Source organism: Polypterus senegalus, chromosome 7, assembly GCF_016835505.1.
Source record: "Polypterus senegalus isolate Bchr_013 chromosome 7, ASM1683550v1, whole genome shotgun sequence".
Lineage (NCBI taxonomy): Eukaryota > Metazoa > Chordata > Cladistia > Polypteriformes > Polypteridae > Polypterus > Polypterus senegalus.
Window position 1 is genome coordinate 31,195,447 of NC_053160.1, and position 14,444 is coordinate 31,209,890.

The window sequence follows — 14,444 nt, forward strand, 5'->3', positions numbered from 1 at the left end:
GTCAAGAGCAGGAAGAAATGTTGGGGTACCACCAAAGTAACCCTGTTTAATTAGCACAAAAATAAAAAGCAAATGGGTTAGTAATACACAACTGAAGAGACACTGATAACACTATGAGCCAAATCAGCTATTCCTCCTGTCTTAGTTCTGTAGCTCTTAATGGACTCTGATGCCACCTTCCTTTGCCACCATTTTATATGGCGGATTGATTCCAGCATGGGGTGTTAGCTCCCTTGTTGGAATAAGTTCTTTTGTAATTGCAGCATGTTACATAACCCAAAACTATATAGATATGATATTAAAAGGCGATACCCCTCCCTTAGTGATACAGCAGTAAGAAATCACATAGGAGAAATAACAGCTTTCTTTAATGACGGTTTACGCGGCATAACAGGCGAGGAAGCCATGACAAGACTATCACCGAAGCGGGAGCCCGATGTATACAGTCTGCCATTTTCATCGCTGCGCTGGAAGGATTTTCAGGATTGGATGACGTTATCTCCCATCCGTTCATCGGCTTTAAAGGTGTGCCGGACAATATTTCAAGGCTCTTTCTCCATGTGCAGGCCCCCATTTAGGTGACTCATGCCATTCCAAACAAGGAAAAGAAGATCCAATGTCATGCTGACTCTGACAAACTGAAAAAGTACAATGCCCATTTTGCAGTTGTCCTAAACTTGTCTTGTCTTAAAAAGCTTACCTAGCAGTTCTTATATGGTGAACTCCTGTGTGCTAAATCTGGACTTGTGTTAGCAGTACATGTACATTTATAAAATATTTTTTGTACAGAGCACAGTGACATATTAATCTTATATACTTATTACACGGATGGATGAGAAGGGGTGGGGCTTCCTCTGGAAGTCTTCTATGGGCTGTGGAGAAAGGAGGAGAGCGCCCCCTCTCGTGCTGGAATGGTAATGCTTACCTCAGTCGAGCTTGTTAGGAGACCCCAGCCGTGACAGAGGAAGGCTGACTATAAGTGATAGCATTCGTTCTCAAATTATGTTCAAAAAGTCCCCTTGTAATCGTGGACACAGTGCTGCAACAAGGTTTTTAATTATTTTGTGTGTTCTATTTTAAGGCAGCAACATGCACAAGAAATGAATGATCAAACAGAGACTCTGTGTTGGTCTCCTAGCATTTCTTGGCTGTTTCTTAAACATTTACTTTTTGTAGTGTCCAGTGACTATCCAGTCACTATCACTTTGGAGTCCATCCATCCATCCATTTTCTAACCCGCTGAATCCGAATACAGGGTCACGGGGGTCTGCTGGAGCCAATCCCAGCCAACACAGGGCACAAGGCAGGAACCAATCCTGGGCAGGGTGCCAACCCACCGCAGGACACACACAAACACACCCACACACTAAGCACACACTAGGGCCGATTTAGAATCGCCAATCCACCTAACCTGCATGTCTTTGGATTGTGGGAGGAAACCGGAGCGCCCGGAGGAAACCCACGCAGACACGGGAGAACATGCAAACTCCACGCAGGGAGGACCTGGGAAGCGAACCCGGGTCTCCTAACTGCGAGGCAGCAGCGCTACCACTGCGCCACCGTGCCGCCCACTGTGGAGTCTGAATGGTTAATTTTTTTTTTGTTCAGGTTTTGCTCCACATCCCAAAATCACTTAGCCTCATTGGCTCAATACTGTATATGCATGTGTGTGGGAGCGTGCACGTGAGCATATCCTACATTGGACAGGAAGCATATCCAATGTTAGCTCCTGATTTACACCCAATTCTCTGAAATTGTAACCTATTGCATTATGTGTCCTGAATCTGTAAGGTGGCTGCAGTAACACAGCATCTTTATGCCACTTTTAACAGTAATAAAAAAAGAATGTAAAATGTTCCATGTATACTGACGCCCATTAATCATTTATTTATTAGGTGTGTTTGCATATACAGTAATGCGAAAAGCACCTACTGTCTTCATCGTGTCTGTCAGTTTGTATAAAACTGCCCATCTGAATGTGGGCCCATTTTGTTGAAATTTGGCACACTCACCCCTCAAGGACGGTGGCGCAGTGGTAGCGCTGCTGCCTCACAGTAAGGAGACCTGGGTTCGCTTCCATGTCCTCCCTGTGTCTACGTGGGTTTCCTCCCACAGTTCATAGTGCATTGGCGATGGCAAATTGTCCCTGGTGTGTGTGCCCTGTGGTGGGTTGGCACCCTTTCCGGGGATTTGTTCCTGCCTTGTGCCCTGTGTTGGCTGGGATTGGCTCCAGCAGACCCCCGTGACCCTGCTATAGCAGGTTGGTAAATGACTGACTGACTCTTCAAGGAATTTTGTCAAGAAAGCTCAATCTTCATAAAACAGGAAAGCATTGTGTGCAACTTTACTTATGGATTAATTTACTGTATCAATATCCCCATAGAGAGGCTGCTTTAACTTGTCTTTTTTTGTATATTTTCATCTTTCACTCATTCAACAGCCACACCTGATGGCAAAATGGTAAAACACCTGCAGAGTCGTGCATGTTGCACCAGCCTAGGCTTCATATGCCCTCTGTAGACACTGCTCCTGTGAGTGGACGGTGGCACATGTGACATACTGTACCTCAGTCACAGCTGCTCTTTGAAATCATAGCAGGCAAATTACTTGATGTTTGCGAGTGTAAACGTAAAAGACTCAAACAACTTCACTTATGAAGAAATGAATGACAAGGGAAATAAGTTACCTGGCCTTGACTCTTCAACACTTTATGAAACCAGTGAATAAATATATACAAATATGGATTTACATTACATTGAAAACAGTCTCACAACTGAATTATCTACACATTATAGCTGTTTATTATTCCTCTGAAATTATAAATTATAAGCTGTTTAAGCCTGTGCTGTAAAAAACCTGGGCTCTTAGAAACTACTGAAATCTTCAGAAAAAAAATGAAATGCAGAGTCGGCAGTTTCATTTTGCGGATGTGCTCACCCCCTTGTCTATCAGCAGCTAAGCGAGTTTCTCTCTCCTCGTAGGTTTTGTTTTGCTGATGTGCTCACCTGGCTTGTGTATTAGCAGCTTAGCGAGTTTGTCTTTCATCGGTGGTTTCACTTTGGTGCTTTCTTTGAGTATCATGCTGTAGCCTCACACTTCCAGGCCGGACAGACAGACACACACACTTCCACGTGTAGACATTCATATGTAAGACTAGCTGTGGAAGCCCGTACTGTAAAAAGCCTGGGATCCTATAAACCATGGATTCTGGCACTTAGGGTTAGGGTTAGGGTTAGGGTCACATCAGTTGTGTATTAGCAGCTCCTTGATGGCTTCATTTTGCCGATGAGCTTGCCCCTCTTGTCTATCAGCAGCTAAGCGAGTTTCTCTCTATTTGTTGGTTTCATTTTGCCGATGAGCTTGCCCCTCTTGTCTATCAGCAGCTAAGCCAGTTTCTCTCTCCTTGGAGGATTCTTTTTGCTGATATGTTCGCCTTGCTTGTGTATTAGCAGCTTAGCGAGTTTGCCTTTCATTGGTGGTTTCACTTTGGAGATGCAGTCACTTTCTTTCAGCTTCATGCTGTAGCTTCATATTTCTTTCTTCTTCCGACTCCTTAACTTGGGGGCCACCTTGCCGACTCTATGAGCTTCACGCTGTAGCCTCGTACTTCCGGGCCGGACAGACAGACACACACACACTTCCACGGGTAGACATTTATATATAAGAATGGCAGAGTGGCACTATGACCTGCTTTCTATTCAGAAGCAGCCAGTAATTTTAACTTGAGACTCCAACACAGATTTTAAATCTCCATTGGGTGCTTCTTTGAAAACTGAACTACAATTAGCAATAGATCTTCTGCAAATGTTAAGCAATAGCAGGACATCAATCAGTGCAATTTTTTGCATTACTTGATTTGTTTATGAAATTTATTTCAGCTCCCACAAGCTGATTTGGTCTCCATTTTGTACAACAGTATGCCATATTGTAAAATGCTATTTTATGTGCCCTCCTAACACATGTAATTGCATTCTATTATTACAGTTATTTCTGAATATGACTCACTGTTACTGCTTACAGTTCCTTACTTGTCAGTTGCTGCTAAGCTCTGTAAAATAATGGCAAAACAGGGCAGTGGAGTAACTGTGGCTCAGTTTCCCAGTACTAAAGCACATTGGGAAGATGAATGCATTTCTTGGCTGCCTTCGTTGGCTCCAGTCATTGTACCTGTCTGTCCTGGAATAACTCAATTGTCCCACCCCTTTTGTTAAAGAGCCATTATAATTCACTCAGACCTGACAGCCTCTTAATTATTTAGAAGTTCATATCCGCTCCAGTCAACACTGTGATGAACGCTTTCATAGAAGCTTTGTAAGTTTATCACGAGAGGATCACGCTTTGCTGCCTCACAATCGACACTGCTGCTTTCATGCTGCTGAGGATAGATCAGAATCAGAGGGTCGAGGAACTCAATATGTTAGCCTAGCTTGTCAGCTGTACCCTGGCAGAACTGTGAAAATATTGAAGACATACCCAATTCAGCCACAATGTCCAGCACACTCTAGCCCAGCTCTCTTTCAAACTGAACCTTTGACCTGGTCTGAGGTCATAGATGGGTGATTGGATACAGGAGTGTCTACTAAACAGCTTTGACGTTTATGGTGCGGTCTCTTAGTATCAGCAAATAACGTTACAGCTCTCATTATTACGTTTTAAATAGCTAACTCCTTTATCCAAGGCTACTTACAGTACAGACACAGTTGGTTATGTTTCTTTTGTTTTTCTAATTGGAGCAGAGGCAAGTGAAGTTACTTGCTAATGGTCACACAGTGTTGAAAGCAGGATTTGAACACACCGTCTTAGGAGTTGAGGTCTAAAGCCTCCGCACTATGCCACACTGTCTCCCTATTATTAACATAACACTCTCTAACCCACTTAATCCATTCATGTTCACAGGAGGCTAGATCCTATCTAAGCAGCACTGTGATTAAGGCAGGAAAAAGCCCTGTGGAGAGTGCCAGACTATTGCAGGGTCTCTGATTATGACATCATATTTAGTAGACATCTTTATGTAAGGTGAAATGAATAAAAATCTGACATCATTTTAAGAGCATGGCAAATCCAGCACAAACTTAACAGACTCTTAATAATGTATTATTATTTACAGTACACAGCAAAATATTGATATTGTAAGACTTTCCTAATTCAATTCATGGCCATGGGAAGCTGCAGCCTATCCCAGCAGCAGTGTGTGAAAGGTAGAAACCAGCCTTGGGCAGGACGCCAGTCCGTCGCCGGACCCGCTCAAACATACATTCAACTTAGCCAACCTAGTTATACCAATGAACTCAACATGCAGCAAAACTAGATAACCTGGAGAAAAAGACACAAAGACATGAGAAGAATGTGCAGACTCATCACATTTAACAAACAGGTAAAGGATTCAAACCCCCAAAAAAAAGCTAGATCCATAAAAAATGCTAACCAATGCACCAAGGTTCTGTCATGGCCACTTCTTGTATGGCATGGGCAGATTAAATGAGCTGCTTGGAACCAAAGGGTTCAAAGTAGGGGACTAAACCTTCAGCCTTGGAATTTAAAGTTCAGTATTGTAGCCACTAGAGGAGACCACCCTACATGACCTTGGGCACTATCTGGCATAAAAGGAAAGGACCAGGGTCAAACCATCTGATGAGAGAGGATGTGCAGCATTGTTCGTAATGTTGGACCACCTAGTACTTGTAGCAGTGCCTACATCTACATCCACTGCTTGAACAGTGACTGGGCGTTGAGGCCCTCTGGTGCAGTGAAAGTGAATGGCCAATTCTACCGTATGTTAAAGCTGCAGACAAATCTTTCTGCACCAACAAACAAAGTCCTCCACCTGAGTCCTATTCTGTGTCTCATCCTCTTTACCAATACACCCCATATAAGCTGAATCACCTGATAATTTCTACAAATGACACAACCTGGTGTTAGATTTATAGTCTGGGGTGTACAGAGTGAAGAGAGTAGGAGACAGGACTGTTCCTTGTGGTGGTGCTCCAGTGTTGCTCACATCCATATCAGATGCACAGTCCTTGAGTCTCACAAACTGTGGTCTGCTTGGAAGAGAGTCCTTTATCCAGGGCACCTCAGGCTCACCCACCTGCTTGTCTCCGAGTTTACCCCTTAACAGAGATGTCTGGATGGTATTGAAGGCACTGGAGAAATCAAAAAACCTAATCAACATAGTGCTGCCAACTTTGTCCAGGTGAGAATAAGCCTTGTGAAGCAGATAAATAATGGCATCTTCCATTCCAATCTAGGTTTGTCTTTCACAAGAGGACTCATAGTGCAGGGCCGGCCTCTCAAAGATCTTCATGATTTGGGACATAAGGGCCACTGGCCTGTAGTCCTCAGATGAATCTTTGGAACTGTAAAAAATGCTGAATGTGTTTTCACAGCAGAGACACTTTTTGTAGGATTTTGGGTAGTATTTTGGAAATGCATTGATTATTATTAAAAAATCCTGGCAACATGTTGCCTTTTGGCAAGACCTGTCAATAATCTTCACTGTACCCAGTTCTTATAACTTGAACTCAAACTGTAACATTTGGGAACTAACTAATAAATACTGTATAAATGGCTTGGTAATGCACTTTAAGAGGAGGTTTGCTAGATAACACAGCACTTCTAAATTTGCTTGACCCAGTAAGTTTCTTCATGTGTCGGAGATTAAGTCAAAAGCAGTGAGTGAAGAACAGCTTGCTGGAAGTTAATGAATTCTCCAAATGTTATAAATGTAAAGAATAGTTTTGATTCAAAATGATTTCATATTAAAATGTAATATTTTAAAGAATTGCAGCAGAGCTCCACTCACATTTGGATATTTTTCTAAAGTATGTTATGCTAGCAGCAGCGTGAGGATAAGCACACAGTCCTACACAGTCAGCTATTCTGCTGTTGCCTACCATGTTTTTTGTTCTTTATTATCATTTTAATTTTCTCTGACTAAGGTACTAACCCACATAGGATTATTCATTTATTTTTCCTGTTATAAAATGGTAATGTCTAAAGCTGTTACCAAATTCTTCATAAATGTTCGTTCTCTCATCACCTTTTTCTTCTGCAGCAGCAGGTCACTGCCTGTTTGCCTTTCACTGCACTGTAATGGAGGCACAGCAGTCCTGCCAATGATCATTATTTCTAGAAACATGATGTTTGTGCTTTGTATTATTAAAAAAAAGGAAACTGCTGAGAGACATAATGGCTCTATGAATGGAAGGGAAAACTGTCACCAACATGACGGGGTGGTCTGTCTTTGTGGGAGAGGACTGGAGCGAAAAGAATTAAACCCACTGTATGTAACCAGAGCAGGCAGTGAAACAGGAGCCGGGAGTAGATGACAAGCAAAAAAAAAACAGGGAGACAATCTAACTGTTCAACATGGACACCTTCACTTATTGAGAAATAAGTAGATAAGCTTAGTGGTCAATGTACAATGCATTTGGTGGCCACCTGGAATTGTACACCAATGAAGTCCATATGTGTGTTTTAAAAAGTGAGAGCAGGATTAGGGCAGGTACATATTTTTATATAAACTCATGACTAATTGGACACCACTTATTATAGGGTCTAATCCTTTTCATCTGACAAATTACATTTTGAGTCAACACCTATCACTCAGTAACTAAATACATGAACATGATGTCTAAACTAATTTTAAAGTGCTTATTTCTTACTCTTACCAAAGTTCACTATGTGCCACTTGTGTTACACTAATGCTTTAGTTTAGACTGGCACCATCAATGGTCGACACAGCAGACTCAGTGCATTTCATTTCTCTAAAGGAACAAATTCTGAAGGAAAAACAAGAAGGCTAATTCTATGTAATAAGTATAAGTTTAATATGTCACTGAGCAAATATATCTTATAAACCTGCTTTTTTTCTACTCACATGCACAGCAGACAAAGAGCCAGATTAAGCACAGGGGTTCACCATATAGAACTACTAGGCAAGCAGTATCACATAAAACAGATTGGAACAAATGGAAAATGTGCAGATGCTGTGTACTATTTCTGTCTGTTTAAGTCAGCATGGAACTGTATCCTTGTTTAAGCACTGCCTTGTAAGGAAGTGCATGTTCACCTAAGGAAGGCCCTGCACATGAAGAAAGAGTATAAAGCCATGGAACATTGCCCGGCACACCTTTGAAGCTGATGGATGGTCATCCAATCCCGAAAATCCTTCCACTGCACCGATGATGTTGACTGGCTCTACACCTCGGTCCCCCCACTCCTGGGTTTTGTTATTTGCTTCTCTCGTCTGTCATGTAGCGTAAGCAGACATTAAACAAAGCTAAGTTATTTCTCTTGCGTAATTTCTTACTGCCATTTTACTAGGGAGAGGTATCGCCTTTTATTTTATGCTAGCAACTTGGCACGCGCTACGCTGCGCGTTGGATGACCACAGTTGAAGGACTCAATCGTAAGGACCTCTCGTCGGGTGTCTCATTGGCACGCTTTTGCCTCTTTCTTTCGCGATCACAGCATAATCTGTCTTCTCCCTCTGTAGGGGTTTCAGTTGCCTTTCGTTGTGCGGCAGAGACGCATCGTTGAGCTAATCTGTGTGAATGCTGAGTGTCCGTTTCTTGCAAGCGACTGTCACGCCTTTGCCTCTTTGCTTCGTGATCACGCTGTAATGTGTCCTCTCTCGCATCAGCAGGTTTAGTTGCGTTTTGTTTCGGCATTGTTCCGTAAGGTCTCCTCCGTACAAGTGCACATGGGTAGCTGAAGACGGAAAGGCATAGTGGGTATAGTGAGACACACGAATTGGTGACCAGGGGAACCATCCGACTCAGATGCGGGTCTCGAAATACTCAAGTGCACATGTTATTTATAATTTAATTTTTTTTTTTGTTATTAACTTCCCCAAAAGAGTTAATCCCTGTAAATAGTTAATAGTATATGAACAATATAATCTGTTGTAGTACGGGTGTTAATTAGCGTCACACCTCATAACCTGCATACACCACGTGTTTGGCTGTAACGCCAGAAGCACGGTGGACGCTGTAAGGGTAGGTTGTGGTTTCTGTTTCTTTCGTGATTTTTTTATTTCATTTTATTGATTATTTAATAGGCAGAGGGGAGAAGACGTTAATGTGATGCTCTGTCTATTTCTTTAATTTTGTTTTGAAAAGATTTTTGGGAACAGGAAAAATAAAAGCAAAGGGGAAAGAATGGAGGGGGGTAAGCAGGAATTCTGAGAGGGGACGGACTGGGGCTTTTCTACGGGGCAGCTATACAGCCAAAAGGAACGTGGACCCGGACACGGACACTGCGCTGGGCTTTTATTATATAGATCTACTGGGGGCTCCGCCACCTGCTCACTTCACTTGCCCACCCCCCAGGGTTGGTTAACCGGATATACAATTTTAAGAGATTATTATTTTCATGGGAATTGTTACATATGCATCTTTCAAACTTTAGTAAAAATCAATATTTGCAATTAACTTTTCTTCAAGATCGAATTGAATTTTGATTCCGTGTTAGGACTTACATTGTGACAGCGCAACATATAACTGCCTGTGAGCGAATATTGTTTCTTTCTCTCTAATAAATAAAATGAATTTTTCAAATGTTTTTCCATGCTCTTTCTTCTGCGCCTAGTCGTGACATGTCATCTAGAACATATAAAATTATTGTCCTGATAAAATTTATAAGAGCTGAGAGCGCAGGAAGTGTGTCTGACAAAAGCATTCACACAACTGAGGTTAGATGACCATAGTCTTGTTTGAAAATAGTTGTAAGTAGGGTATGACTTGAAAGAATCTCATGTTAAAAGTCCCAGTCTCACGGGACTTCATACGGCGCCAGTGTTTTTGGAATCTTTTAATTCTTGCTGGCAACACGAATTAGACGATCTACAAGTCTCTGACTTAAACTTTAAATCCGAACAATATATTCAATCTCTTTTCGCTCTTCCATTATTTCACTGAGTAATAATTTCCTTTTATTTGCGCTAATGCGATCTTTCCTATCCTTTTTTTGAGACTTTCGAACCTTCGTACTTCCATTATCTCTAACCTGCTCTGCATGTGTACCGCACCAACATTTTGGAATTCTTTACGACATTCTACTTTGTCACCTACTCTTTCTTCACACCTGGCCCGGGTGTGAAAGTGTCTCTCTAAGAAAATCACGTCTTGTCTCCTTCCAAGATTTTTTTTATAATAGAGAGTTATAGATTTGGGTTATGTAACACGCTGCAATCACAAAAGAACTCATTCCCAGGGATCTAGCACTCTGCTGGAAACATTCTACAATCTGCTGCATACTACATGTCCATATGATATTTACTTACTAAGTAATACATTTTGAAAGCATTTCATTTTTTTCAATCACCCTGTATGGTGCATTTCATTAAGATAATAAAACTGAAACATATTACATGCACATATTTTGACAACTTAAGTCCATGGGTAAATGAGGGTAAGGGGAGTGGGCAGTCCTTAAGCATTACAGCTCAAGATTCTGAGAGTGAGGAATGAAAACTAAAGATCATGTCCTAATCTGACAGGCTAAGATAAATGAACAGGGAAAGGAAACCTAATTGATGTCTTCATGATTCTCAATGGCGTCAGTAAATTCAGTTCATCTAATTGAATTCTTTCTATTAAACAGTGAGTCAGACATGCACTTGAAGACACCAGTGAAAATAAAGGGAAAGAGTGTTTAAGATGGATGCTAAGAATCATTTATTCGCATAAATAGGAACAAACTACTGATTCATAGGTAAATGTTGAGACTCTGATAACTTATTTATAAAGGTACATTTTCATACATGAAAGTAGGTAGAAGTACTATACAATAATGATAGCTAAACATGGTCATTTGACACCCCATTGTAAGCTGGAGGGGTGATTGCACCCCAAGAGGACACAGACGCCCTGGGAATACCCCTGAAACACAGTCTACCTTCACATTGCTCCTTACCCTTCTCACTTGTGCTATAACGTGTAATAAAACTCTTGCGCGGTACTCCGCTTACTTTTTGTGCAGCGCGGTGTCAGTTTTAGTATTGATTTGTTTTGCTTTCTCTCTCTCTCAGACTGCCCCTGCTCCTGACATGAACTCCTTTGAAGAAGAAGATACGCACGCTTACCTTTAATTGATAGACGAAACTGTCACCTCTGTCAAGGAGCAAGTTTGAAGAGACAAATGTTTGTTTGCAGTGTTTGAATTAAAATCCTTCTTGTTTCTATGACCTCCTGGGACTCAGTGCAAATCTGTGACCCAAGCGTGACACCATGTACAGGGATGGGCACCCTTATACTTTGGGACCAAACAGGACCTGAAGAAGACACAGAAGACAGAGGGACAAAAAAAAAAAAAATAAAGGGGTTTTTCAAAAGCAATGACCCAGGTTTTTTTATGTTGCCAACAAAACACAGTCCGCCACTAATGACACAAAATTCTTCTTCTTTCAGCTACTCTCGTTAGGGGCTGCTACAGTGGATTATCTTCTTCCATATCTTTATGGAAATTGGTATTGTGGTCTGCATATTGATTTGGCAAAATTTTACACCGGATGCCCTTCCTGACGTAACCCTACCCATTTATCCGGGCTTGGGGCCGGCACGTAGAAACACACTGGTTTGTGCATCCCCTGTGCTTAGGTTAATAACGCACAAAACTAATAAAGAAAATTAAAACTAAAATGCAACATTTATAGTTAGTATTCCAAGTCCAAAAATGAAGAAAAAAGGGAATAAATGAATTACTAAATGAACAAACGTGTATACACAAGCAAAAAGATAGTCTTCCTCAATGTCAGTTGGGTCAGGAAGATGTTCCACAAAACAGCACACGGTCCCCACAACAAAAACAAAAAAACTAATCTACAAATACATATACATAAAAAATGAACAGTGCACCAAAAACCCAATTAACATCAACACCTCCACCAAAGGAAATGATACTAGTTGATATTTATTTATAAGTACAATAAAAAAATATACACAAAAATAATGAAGAAGCTGCTATGTTTGCTGTACTTAAGTGTACACAATAACAAACACTCACCAGACAGAAAGATCAAAAGACAACCCGTGCAGGCAGGAAGTGCCCGTTATAGGCAGCGCTATTTTTTTCCGCCCAATCACTGCTTATGTCGCCTATTCTCTCCAATCACGGCAGATGCTCGCACATTTCTGCAAGGTGTCTATTAATTACACTGCGGCCACACAACTGCGAATTCATGCACTGCCGACTTCGAAGAAACTGACGACTTACAACTTTAAGGCAGGTTTTTAACCTTGGCTTTTAAACCTGGGATTCGGCACTAAAGAAAATAACACCAATGTTAAATTAAACGCCCAGCACCTTTTCTCTATATAGCAACTGGATGCCATGGAGACACCAGTGCATGGTCCAGGCACCACGCTAACCTTGCGTGGACCTCCTGTAATTTTTCACGTGTCTGGTCATCTTCATCTTGCAGCGCCGTATCGCCGAAGTGGCCATAAAATGAGGATAGAACACAATCCCTAGCACTTTGTATGTTTTATAAGGTAAGTTGCCTTTACTTGTCTTTCATATAACCTAAACCATACTTGAAATTATTTGACTTTGCCCACGTATTGCCCGTCTTTACACATTAACACAGGTTACTAAAGAAGCACAATTTACTGTCTAACAGTAAAGAATCATAACCTGTAGCTTAATAACAAAATTATGGTCAAATGGCTACGGAGGACAGGAAAATAAAAATCTGGTGGGATGTTTGAGAAAATAATGTCAATGCCAATGTCAAATTTATTTATATGGCACATTTAAAACAACATAGGAATGCTGTGGCCAAAGTGTTTTACAATAATAGAATAAAAGAAAAACATACAATTAACATGAATAAAATAAATAGAAATAATGCGGTTGGATAATGGATGGATGGATGAATAAACATAATTAAGTAATGTTACATAATCACAGTGAGGAAACCATCAGTATTACTGAAGGTCACGGAATGCAAGTGAATAGAAATGAGTCTTTAACCTCGTCTTGAACAGTTCAATTGTAGACGACTCCTTTATGTGACGAGGTAAAGAGTTCCACAGGCGAGGAGCAGCAGCTGCAAACGCTCTGTCCCCCTTAGTTTTACACTTGGTACGAGGGACAACAACAGACCACTGACCAGAAGATCTAAGCACTCCTGATGGCTGGTGTAAAACACACAATTCGGATAAATAGGCAGGAGCAAGCCCATGTAAAGATTTAAAAACTAGCAACAAGATTTTAAAATCAATTCGAAAACTGACGGGCATCCAGTGTAAAGAAGCTAATATTGGAGAAACAGAATCAGACTTTATTGCCCCAACCAGGAAGGGAGCGGCAGCGTTCTGGACCAACTGTAACCTGCATATCAGGAATTTGCTAATCCCAGAATACAGCGAGTTGCATTAATCAAGGAGAGAAAAGATAAAAGCATGAGTAGCTTTTTCAAGATCCCTAGAAGATAAAAAAAGGCTTGATCTTACCTAATAGATGAGGCTGGTAAAAGCAACTCTTGACTACAGAATTAATCTGTTTCTCAAAAGAGAGGTTACTGTCAAAGGTAACACCAAGATTGCAGACTTGAGGTTTGCAAAAGACAGAGAAAGAGCCGAGAAGTCCAAGACCAATTTGGGCTTTAGCTGATGGACCCACTATAAGCACCTCCGTTTAATTTTGATTCAGATCAAGAAAATTATTAGTTATCCAGGATCTTAGTTCAGAAAGACAGTTGTGCAGTTGATTCATTGCAGAGTTGCAGACAGAAATATAAACCTGAGTATCATCAACACAGCAGTGAAAAGAAATGTTAAATTTCCTAAAAATAGTTCCAATAGGGTGAAGGTATAGAGAGATCCAAAATGGATCCCTGAGGAGCACCACATTTAAGAGGAGCAGTAGACGAAAAAGAAGAATTTAAAGTCACTGAAAAATGTCTACCAATTAGATATGACCTGAACCAGTTAAGAGCAGCCCCTTTAAGCCCAACAAGATGTTCAAGCCACACCAGCAATATCTAATGGTCAATAGTGTCAAAGGCAGTGGACAGGTCAATGAGGAGAAGGACTGCCGCGTCACCTGAGTCAGTAATAATAGAGATGTTGTTGAGTACTTTAAGGAGGGCCATCTCAACACCATGATCACGCCTAAACCCAGATTGGTAGATCTCAAATAAATTATTGGAGTTAAGCTGATCAACCAATTGATTATAAATAATCCTGTACGGTTCAGAGACCAAAAGAACACCAGCCGTCTTCTGTGCATTCTAGTGTCCATAAAGGCGTCCCCATTAACAGGACACTCTTGTGGTGCTCTCTTCATCTTCCCAGTATCGCATGTGGCTGAATTATACTTGGATAAGTTGACACCACAGCATACCAGAAAGAAAAAAGTAACACGCAAAAGTAGAGGTAAGTGACCAGCCTACAAAATTGCAAATAGAATTGCATTTTATGAAAAGAACTAGTTTCCTT

General features: G+C 41.1%; 1 long non-coding RNA gene across 1 annotated transcript in view; it reads right to left on the reverse strand.

Annotated features, from left to right (window-relative positions):
* Window positions 1-11,258, reverse strand: part of LOC120532440 — a 57,974-nt gene extending 46,716 nt beyond the window's left edge. Inside the window, exon 1 of the long non-coding RNA XR_005634295.1 lies at window positions 11,087-11,258. This is a non-coding gene — a long non-coding RNA (uncharacterized LOC120532440). The remainder of the gene's footprint in view (window positions 1-11,086) is intronic.
* Window positions 11,259-14,444: the final 3,186 nt, after the last annotated feature.